Below are 11,425 nucleotides of genomic sequence, written 5' to 3' on the forward strand. Positions count from 1 at the left end.
AAAAAAAAAATCCCTTAAAGAATTAGAGGAAAACAAAGCCAAACAGGTAAAGGAACTAAACAAAACCATCCAGGATCTAAAAATGGAAATAGAAACAACAAAGAAATCACAAAGGGAGACAACACTGGAGACAGAAAATCTAGGAAAGCTCTTTATGTAAGCGGCCAGAGGTGACCTGTGAAGATGGTTCACTATTCTCTTGACCCAAAAAACCCCATAAAATCATGCAAATGAAGATATTCAAACCTTCGTGTTCACTTTAAGAACACACAGGAAACTGCCCAGGCCATCAAGGGTATGCATAACTGCAAAGCTACCAAGTATCTGAAGGATGTCAATTTAAAGAATGCTATTCTGGTGGTATAGTGGTGGCATCAGTAGGTGCACCCAGGCCAAACAGTGGGGCTGGAAACAGGGATGGTGGCCACAAAGAAGTGCTGGATTTTTGCTGCACATTCTTAAAAATGCAGAGACTAACGCTGAACTTAAAGGTTTAGATGTAGATTCTCTAGTCATTTAACACATCCAGGAAAACAAGGCACCTAAAGAACCTACAGAGCTCTTGGCTGGATTAACCCATCCATGAGCTCCCCCTGCCACATTGAGGTGATCCTCACTGAGAAGGAACAGATTGTTCCAAAGCCAGAAGAGGAGGTTGCACAGAAGAAAAAGATATAACAGAAGAAACTGAAGAAACAAAAAACAAAAATGCATGGCACGGGAATAAATTCATCATAAAATAAATGCAGATAAAGTAAAAAATAAAAAATAAAAGAAAGAAAGGAAAAGAAAAAAAATGTAAGGAAGAGACCAGGAATCATAGATGCAAGCATCACCAACAGAATACAAGAGATAGAAGAGAGAATCTCAGGGGCAGAAGACACCATAGAAAACATTGACACAACAGTCAAAGAAAATGCAAACTGCAAAAAGCTCCTAAACCAGAACATCCAGGAAATCCAGGACACAATGAGAAGACCAAACCTAAGGATAATAGGAATAGAAGAGAGTGAAGATTCCCAACTTAAAGGGCCAGTAAATATCTTCAATAAAATTATAGAAGAAAACTTCCCTAACCTAAAGAAAGAGATGCCCATGAACATACAAGAAGCCTACAGAACTACGAATAGACTGGACCAGAAAAGAAATTCCTCCCATCACATAATAATCAAAACACCAAATGCACTAAACAAAGAAAGAATATTAAAATCAGTAAGGGAAAAAAGTCAAGTAACATATAAAGGCAGACTTATCAGAATTACACCAGACTTCTCCCAGAGACTATGGAAGCTAGAAGATCCTGGGCAGATCTCATACAGGCCCTAAGAGAACACAAATGCCAACCCAGATTACTATACCCAGCAAAACTCTCAATTACCATAGATGGAGAAACGACAATATTCCATGACAAAACAAAATTTACACAATATCTCTCCACAGATCCAGTCCTACAAAGGATAATAGATGGAAAATGCCAATACAAGGAGGGAAGAAACTTCATCCTACAAAAGCAAGAAAGTAATCTTCTTTCAACAAACCTAATAGAAGATAACCACACAAACATAAAAATAACATCAATAATAACAGGGAGTGACAATCACTTTTCCTTAATACCTCTTAATATCAATGGACTTAACTCCCCAATAAAAAGACATAGAAAAACAACAGAAAGCCCACACACACGGAAGCTGAACAATGCTCTACCTAATGATAACTTGGTCAAAAAAGAAAGAAAGGAAGAAAGAAAGAAAGAAAAAAGAGAAAGAAAGAAAGAGAAGAGAAGAGAAGAAGGAAGGAAGGAAGGCAAGAAGAAAAAAATTAAAGACTTTTTAAAATTCTATGAAAATGAAGATACAACATACCTAAACTTATGGGACACAAGGAAAACTCATAGCTCTAAAGTGCCTCCAAAAAGAAACTGGAGAGAGCATACACCACATCTTTTTTGACAGCACATCTGAAAGCTCTAGAACAAAAAGAAGAAAAATCACACAAGAGGAGTAGACAGCAGGAAATAACCAAACTCAGAGCTGAAAGCAACCAATTAGAAACTAAAAGAACTATACAAAGAAGAAACAAAACTCAGGTGACAGAAGATGTTGGCGAGGATGTGGAGAAAGAGGAACATTCCTCCATTGCTGATGGGATTGTAAGCTGGTACAACCACTCTGGAAACCAGTTTGGCACTTCCTCAAAAAAATGGATATAGTACTACCAGAGGACCCAGCTATACCATTCCTGGGCATATATCCAGAAGATGCTCCAACATGACATAAGGACACATGCTCCACTATGTTCATAGCAGCCTTATTTATAATAGCCAGAAGCTGGAAACAACCCAGATGTCCCTCAACAGGGGAATGAATACAGAAAATGTGGTACATTTACACAATGGAGTACTACTCAGCTATTAAAAACAATGAATTTATGAAATTCTTAGGCAAATGGAAAGATCTGGAGAATATCATCCTGAGTGAGATCACAAAAGAACACACATGGTATGCACTCACTGATAAGTTGATATTAGCCCAGAAGCTCAGAATACCCAAGATACAATTCACAGACCACATGAAGCTCAAGAAGAAGGAAGACCAACGTGTGGATACTTCAGTCCTTCTTAGAAGGAGGAACAAAATACCCATGGGAGGAGTTACAGAGACAAAGTGTGGAGCAGAGACTGAAGGAAAGGCCATACAGCGACTGTCCCACCTGGGGATCCATCCCATAAACAGTCGCCAAACCCAGACATTATTGTGGATGCCAAAAAGTGCTTACTGACAGGAGCCTGATATAGATGTCTCCTGAGGGGCTCTACCAGTGCATGACAAATACAGAGGTAGATGCTCTCAGCCAAACATTGGACTGAGCACAGGTTCCCCAATGGAGGAACTAGAGAAAGGACCCAAGGAACTGAAGGGGTTTGCAGCACCATAGGAGGAACAACAATATGAGCCAACCAGTACCCCCAAGAGCTCCCAGGGACTAAACCACTAACCAAAGAATACACATGGAGAGACCCATGGCTCCAGCAGCATATATAGCAGAAGATGGCCTTGTCAGTCATCAGTGGGAGGAGAGGCTCTTGGTCCTTGAAGGCTTTATGCCCAGTGTAGGGGAATGCCAGGGCCCAGATGTGGGAGTGGGTGGGTTGGTGATGGGGGGCAGGGGGAGGGAGGGAATAGGAGGTTTTCAAAGGGGAAACCAGGAAAGGGGATAACACTTGAAATGTAAATAAAGACAATATCTATTTTAAAAAATTTTAAAAAGAAAAAGCATCCTTCTAAACTTTCTGTCAGAAACCCCAGACCTGTAAGGCTGGACACTGAATAGCTACTGAAGAGACTGAGGCTATTACAACATGCATGACCAAACAGCATCAGAACACCACATCCATTCACTGAAAGATGATGCACACCAGAGAACTGTAAGAACAAATGTCAGTATTTACTAGGGACTGGTGCTGTTAACAACCACGTACTCATGAGTGGATACATATACACACACAGAAGGTGAAGGCCATGCAGGAAAGGCTGTGGCGAGCAAGTGAGCTTCCTGGATCCAGCCCACCATGTTTTGTATGACTGCAATGGGTATGCCCTAAAGAGGCATGGACTCCGGGGACTTCATGCCAGGACTGCTTCTTGTTGCTATGCCTTTCCATGTTTCCCATTGATGTATTCCTCATGTATCTGGCATGGCCTGGAGAGACACTCACTGCCTGATGTTTCCTGGGTATTAAGCCACTCTGTTGGGCAGATTTCCTGCAGAATTGATATGAAGTATCAATTGAACTTTCATGTAATAATGCTATTTAGATTAGTTAATGATTTCATAATTCCTGATAATGATTTTTAATCGAACTCCTGAATTGATTCAAAAAATTTTAAGCCCCCACCCAGAATAAGGAAGGTTCAAAAGAGTTCTATGAACCTTTATAGACACATGCACGCAAAAGAGTGAGCTTGGAAGAGTGCTTGGGACCAAATTATGATCAAAGAAAAATATTCATTCCAAGGATGAGGGCACAGGTGTACACCGTAATAAAGTAAGGCCATGAACATATAAAACTATTGCTTTGAACTTATAATGAGCTTATGGAATAAAAGACAGAAAAACTGCTGCTTTGAACTTATAATCAACAATTCTGCTGTGCCTAACTCCCTCTTGTGTAACATTTTATCTGTTTTTGAATAAAGTAATTCTTTTTCTTATGTGGAGAGCTTTGTTTTAGGCAATATAAAAAGGACTAATGGAAAAATTGAAAATTGAATTCTCTGCATTCACCACAGAAAGGTTGTTGGGGCTCTGCTCTACCCACCAACTGTGTGTATATATGTAAGCTTTGCTCTGTCCACAGACTGTGTGTATAGAAATGTAGGTAGGTATATATGTCGATATGTGCAAGTGTGAAATTGGCATAATGAGCCCTCTTTGCTTCATCCATTGAATGTGTATTTATGAGTGTGTGATTTTTTTTCTTTTTTTCTTTTACTTTCTTGCCTGCCCGGATAACTGAGGGGTTGGTTGGTTGGTTGTTTTTCTAATTGTCAGTGGCTATCAGCAGGATGCAATTGCTAGAAGCAATCAGCCAGCTCTGGTGCCAGAAGAATAAAAGAGAGTTCAGAATTACAAGAATTACAGTTACAAATGGTGCTGGTCTCAAGCCACCAGAGCCAAAAGCTATGGATGCCTCCTCCCCTCTTTTTTCTCTTTTAATTGCCTGCCATGATCAACAGAGGTCTTCAACTGCCAGAAGCTACCAGATTTTGACCCACTGCTAACTCTATACCCCACCTCAGTTTACCCTGAGTGTCAAAGCTGGTACCAGATTTTGACCCACTGCCAACTCTATACCCCACCTCAGTTTACCCTGGGTGTCAAAGCTGGTATTTGACACTTAGAATACTTAGAGCTACCTATATTAAACAAAATATGCTAAATACTGGGAATAATATCCAGACAAACACACAATGGTAAACTTAAGAAGATTCAACTAACACCCAAAAGAACGGAGGAAAAGTTGTCTGCCCTAACTTGTGGGAAACTTCAGCTCCAGCTAGGAACCTAATGCAAACATCAATAAAAATAAGAACAATGATAATAATGCATGAATCCATCTCAAATCATGTCCAACTCTTCAAAAACAAGGTCAAAACGAAACAGTTAATCAAGAACTTCTGCAGAACTCAACTCTACTGGAATGGAAAGGTAGAATACCTACTACTATGAGCACAAGTAAATATTTAGTCTGAGGAAGTGTAGGGAAACTAGCTGGGTCAGCCACTGGAAACGCATAGACAAAACAGAAGAGTCACGTATGAAAAGTCATTTTTCATTCAGCTCCTTACAGCCGACTAACTCTAATCAGATCACACTCTTAAAGCAAAGTCAGCTGTGTCTCTCCCTATTGTTTCTGAAAAACAAGCTGCTCTTCAGTCTCATCTTCAGTCATCTCTGTTCCCTTCAGCTAAGCCTACTCTCTTCCTGAATCCACCCCCACTCCCACATGACCACATCCGTATCCATCCTTGGATGAAACATTAGGAAGTTTCCTCTTTAACTTCTCTGCTGCTTTACGGGGTGGCTATTTGAGTTCTATTTGTTTTGTCCTGCTTTTTTAGCCATAGGGATCACAGAATGAATAACCTGATCTCTCCTGTGTTGTAAATTCTCAGTCACTCACTGTTTTTGCCCTGTTCTCTCCTTTTGCCCCATGTCCCTCATCCTCTCCTTCTTAAGGGTTTGGTTTGGTTGAAACAGCACCTCCCACTGTAGCCCAGGCTGGCTTGATAATCTGCCTGCCTAGCCTCATGGGAGCTACAACTGAGAACATAAGCCCCCATACCCGGTGTGCACAATTACTGTAATGCTGTCCTCGCATATCCTTCTGATTTTTACTATTCTCTTTTCTGTGGGGCTCATCCTTCTATCCCTACATTCTTTTTGGAGAGCTTCTGTTGGCTGTTTTTTAATTCATTCTCTTCTTAACTGCCTACCAGCTTCTATTCAATCCTCCCACTGGTAGCTGTTTGGTTATTTAAGTCATCTGATTTTCAAGGTGTGTGATGTGATTTTTCCCTCCACCAGGAAGTCAGCTTAGAATCAATAGAAATCCCAAACCGCCTCAATCCAAGTAGGAATAGGATTTATTTGGTCCCCTCAAAGGCTGGTCTGTTTTCAGTTTCAGTCTACAGTTTCTCCTAGATTGTCCTTTGCAGTGACAGCAGTCAAGACCACTAGGTGCAAGGTGGCAAGAGAGAATCAACACCTGAGATTTGTCTTCTGACCAGCCATGGACTGTGAACGTGTGCACATTCACACACAGATGAATAAAGTAAATTTTAAATGGGCTTAGTAAATGCCTAATAATGGTGATTTCAGACAAAGAAATTACAAAGAAATGTTTAGCAAATACATTATGAGCATTTAAATATTAGCATAATGAAGTATGCATGATTATGTTAATTTTTTAAATAATGAAACTCAGTCTCCAAAAGATTTAATAACTTGTTCAAAGTAACTGAGGTAATTTCTAAGGAAAAAAAATCAGAATTCAATTTAAATTCTGACTCCAAAGACTACATTTCTTTCATAAGCCTCAAGGAAATTACTTTGCATTGTTTTATGTTTTACAACATGTGATTGTAAGGACATGCTGGGCACACATGCAGAGATCAAAGGGCGGCTTTCTGGAGTCAGGTTGCTCTCTTTGCCATGGGTTCCAGGGACTGAACCTGGGTTGACATCCTTGAATAGAGAGCTCCTTTACCCTGAGTCATCTCACCATTTTCTAGGAAAGAAATATTTTCACATCTCACAGCTTCATATAAGAAACTTGGAGATATACTTTTCAACAGGATAATAACCTAATTCAAAACTCTGAAGTACATTCATTAAAATGGACTTAACAGAATGTAACTAAATTTCTTACCCACAGACCACCATTACTTAAAGTTATTGAAAGACAGGATACCCTTACCTTTAAGCACTTAATGAATTAGTGCAAAACAGGCATGCAAGGAGCAGGGACTGTCAACTCTGGGCTATGATAATGGCTAATGTCTGGCTTAAACCACTTTCATTGGTGTCATCAGGTACTTCTGACAAGTGAAACCCTGTTGGGAATTGGTTCTAATGCTTTGCCTTGATTCGATCCTCTAATTGGGAATCTGCATGTCTAGACGCTGAAGGTCCCTGTCCCCAGTTGGTTTTTGATTGATCAATAAAGAGCCAACAGCCAATGGCTGGGCAGAGAGAGAGAGGCAGGACTTCTAGCTTCCCAGAGAAGAAACACAGGTTGGAGAAACGAAGGATCTCTGCCAGAAGAAGGGAGTAGGTCAGACCATGCCGGAAGGAACAGGAGGGAGTAACAGTCGAAATGCAGGCACAGGAAGGAAGGCTGCCCCAGAGGGCTGCCCAGAAGCATCTTGGGCAGCAAAGATAAGGGGGCTGCTCAGAAGGAGCCAGGGCAACAAGATAAAATATAGATTTAAGAGGTGTTAAGTCAGAAATGCCAGAGAAGAAAATGTGCCAGCTGTGGGGAGGTTTAGAAGTACCCAGCCACTGAGTTGGTTAAGGCATAACGGCATAACACAATTAGCTGGTGTGTGTGTGTGTGTGTGTGTGTGTGTGTTCACAAATTCAAAGAGCTCTGGGGCAGGCTCTTAGTCCAATGGTTGGCTGTAGGTATCTGCATCAGAGGACAGCCATGCTAGGCTCCTGTCTGCCAGCACAACATGGCATCAGTAACAGTGTCAGGGTTTGGTAACTGTGCATGGGATGGATCCCAAGTTGGGCCAGTCACTGGATGGCCTTTTCCCAAAGGAAATTTTTAATCAAAGTATATATTAGAGAAAGTTAGCTATGAATGTAAGTTTCTATGCAATAATTTGATTTTATGTCTTTATCCTGTCTTTATCCTTAAAATGAACTTAATTAGCCTCCTAGTATGAAGCAAGAACTGTACTTTAATACTCTGTTAACTACTGTAGCCTCATCACCACTGGCTCACCCAAATACCTACTGCAGGCAGTACTGACTTCATGCTGAATGCTCAGCCTTAACATGTTCCACTTTCACATCAGTCCAAGAATGCACCCTGTTCTCTCACTAACACAGGGTTCTAGAAGAAGCAACCCAAAGCTAAGCTGCTGTGCAGTTCCTGAAATATTCCAACACTGTGAAGGAAAATATGTTCCAAATCTGCTCATTAATATTTAAACAAAACCTTTTCAGTCATCCTATGTGAATAAAATGTTCACAGAGCTTCCAGGAAGTTCAGCATGTGAAAAATAACTCAGGAACAAGGGCTTTGGAAGCACAAGAAGGCCAAGGCACACTGCACAACTAAGCATGGTCACTGACCAGAACATCCACAAGAGTGGTGTGTGGAAATCTCTGCTGCTGCTGAAGGGGGAAGCCTGCGCCACAACAGGCAGCCTGGACCCTACTCCACCGCATAGCAGGACGAGAGGAGCTGCTTCCTGGGCGCCTCAGTCCAGCTCACCTCCAGACTCTTCCAGATTCCACTCTGTATGGGTTCCAACTCAATCTCATTCTAGGCCTGTGCCAACTAAGATATAATGGCTTTATGATAACACTGGGTTTATTTTCAGTAAGTACAAGTAGTCTCCAAAATCTCAATCCTCAGTGCGTGATCATTTAATCTTCCAAACTTTCAATGTAAGGTCCTCATTTTCAGAAATATGAAGTTACAGCATGGAGAAATAGCTTAACCTAAGAGCACATGCAGCTTTTACAAAGAACACAAGTTCATTTCCCAGGACCCACCTTGGGCACCTCACAACCACCTAGAACTCCAGCTCCAGGGGCTCCAACACACTCCTCTCGACCCTTCAGGCATGGACACACACGCATGCACAGAAATAAAAATAAATCTTTGAAGTTACACCACTGGCAAACAGTGAGTAACCATGTCAGCTCAGTGGAGTAACTGAATCCTAATGCTAGGCTCTAAAGTGAACCTGTTGTTGAAGACGTCACTTAAGAGACCACAGGCAAGTGAACGACCAGTCTGTCACCCAGTTTTGTTACCTTGAAAAAGAAAATATAAACACTATTTCTTACAGCATTGTAAGAAGATAACATTTAAAACCTAAAGTAATATGGAAATCCCTAAAAAGACTATAGAAAGTCAGGCACTGCTCCTGCATTAAAAACAAAGACTTCAGGATTCTCTACATGAGCCATCTAAGACCTTCAGAGGTAATAAGAAAAGAATTGAAACACAGGGTTGGATGCAAAGGCAGCTTACTACAGAGATACCTGCACAGCCTTGCTTATTTGATTGACTGATGATAGCCAAAAGCCTGGAGCCAGCCCAGCACCCACCAACAGATGGTCAGGAAGATGTGATAGACAGCATAAATGTTGTATGTATACAGACACATATATGCATAAAATAGAATATAATCCAGCCATGAAAATAATGAAGCCATAGCATTTGCAGGGAAATGGAGATCATTATGACAAGCAAATTAAGCCAGACTCAGAAGGACTAAGTGACATGAGAGGGAGTTCCTTGAGAAAAGAAGAGCGGAGTTACTGGCAGAGAGGAGGAAGGCAGCAGTAGGGGATGGGCTGAGTATGACCAAAGTACATCCATGTGTGAAAACTCCATGAAGGGACCCAACACTTCATAAATTAATGTATGCTCATAAAAAGTTAAAGTGAAATAAATAGTAAGCTTAGGTTGCAGGTTATAAAGATTCGAGGGAACAATAGTAAAATATGGAGCATTACGAGACAGACATAGAGTCTAAAAGGACCTAACAAGATCACAACCAGCAGGCTTTAAAGACCACAATGAATACCCATTGTCGTTGCCTTGTTGGGTGAAAATCAACTTAGGAGAAAAACACCACAGCAGATATTCATACTTTCCCCTAACACATTGATAAATTATAGTCACAGAGTAAAGCCACCAACAAATATTTAAACAGACAACCTACATATCCATTTACTGAGGAATAACAATAGACATTTATAAAATCTAAGTTAATAATAAAATACATTTATGCTGTCTATCACATCTTCCTGACCATCTGTTGGTTGGTGCTGGGCTGGCTCCAGGCTTTGGCCATCATCAGTCAATCAAATAAGCAAGGCCATGCAAGTATCTCTGTAGTAAGCTGCCTTTGATTCCTGCATCCAACACAGGCTGCTACCATCTTTCCTAAGGCAAGAATTGAGTCGGTTTTCTCTTTATATTTTAGAAAAAAATGCTAATTCAAGTAGGCAATGGATATTCATCATGGTGATTTTTTTTTAACAGTTGAGTTATCACTGGCTAAAATATATTATTCCATTATAAAGCATATATAAATTAAAAAGCATGTTCTGGGGGCTGGTAAGGTAGCTCAGACAGTAAAAGCACTTACTGCCAATTCTGATAACCCAAGTCAATCCCTAGAACCTCAACAGTAAAAGGAAACATCTGTTCCTCCAAATTGTCTTGATTTCGACACATAAATTAAAGCACGTGTACATGTGAGTACACACACACATGCACATGTATTCATACACACACATACACACACAATGAACAAATAAAATGCAGTTCTTTTAAAGATTTATTTACTTTTATTTTATGGATACGACTGTTCTGCCTACAGGTATGCCATGTGCCTGCCTGCTGCCCACAACGGCCAGAAAGGGGCATCAGATACCTTGCAACAGTAATAACTACAGATGGTTATGAGCTACCACGTAGGTGCTGAGTACTGAACTCAGGTCCTCTGTAGAACAGTGGTACTCTTAACCACTGAGCCATCTCTCCAGCCCAATAAAATGTAATTTAAAAAAAGACAGGGGCAGTGAGGATAGGGCAGTAGCTCAGACTCTGAGATGCTTGCCATCCAAGCATCAGAACATGGGTCCAATCACCAGCACCCATAGGAAAAGCAAGGTGTGGTGGCTCCTACCTGTAATTTCAACCTGGAGAGATGGAGATGGGTAAATCCCGAGGCTCACCAGCCAGGCAGCCTAGTGTAAGCAGTGTCCTAGGACCCAGTGAGAGACCTTGTCTGAAAATGATAGACATCTCCTGAGGCACAGCACTCAAGGATGACCTCTGGCTTAGGTGTGCGCTCGCCTGCACACACAAACACGCACCCTCACCCATTCACACTTACACATATCCACAAACAAAGCATAGTAATTTCATTGTTTTAAAGATGGACGATTTTTCCATGTGCTTTGAGGACTTGAAGATTATAAATAAGAAGATGCAGAAAAGACGCCAATAAATGGAATTAGAAAAAAACAGGGCCAGAAAGAAAATTGACAAAAATTCAAAGAAAGGAAGAAAGAAAGGAAGGAAGGAAAACGAAAGGAAAGGGAAGGGAAGGGAGAAGGGAGGAGGAGGGAGATGAGAGGAGGGAGGACGAGGGAGAAGGGAGGAGGG

The 11,425-nt window shown here is 41.0% G+C and overlaps 1 protein-coding gene, 1 long non-coding RNA gene and 1 pseudogene across 6 annotated transcripts in view; 2 read left to right on the top strand and 1 right to left on the bottom strand.

Moving 5' to 3' along the window:
* The window catches only part of Cep128 (centrosomal protein 128), a 389,783-nt gene that overhangs the window by 350,580 nt on the left and 27,778 nt on the right, over nt 1-11,425 (bottom strand). The window lies entirely within an intron of this gene.
* The window catches only part of LOC116080448, a 57,397-nt gene that overhangs the window by 17,727 nt on the left and 28,245 nt on the right, over nt 1-11,425 (top strand). The gene's annotated exons all lie outside the window — the stretch shown is intronic.
* On the top strand, nt 83-743 carry LOC116080447 (annotated as a pseudogene).

The sequence above is a fragment of the Mastomys coucha genome, unplaced genomic scaffold, assembly GCF_008632895.1.
Source record: "Mastomys coucha isolate ucsf_1 unplaced genomic scaffold, UCSF_Mcou_1 pScaffold6, whole genome shotgun sequence".
Lineage (NCBI taxonomy): Eukaryota > Metazoa > Chordata > Mammalia > Rodentia > Muridae > Mastomys > Mastomys coucha.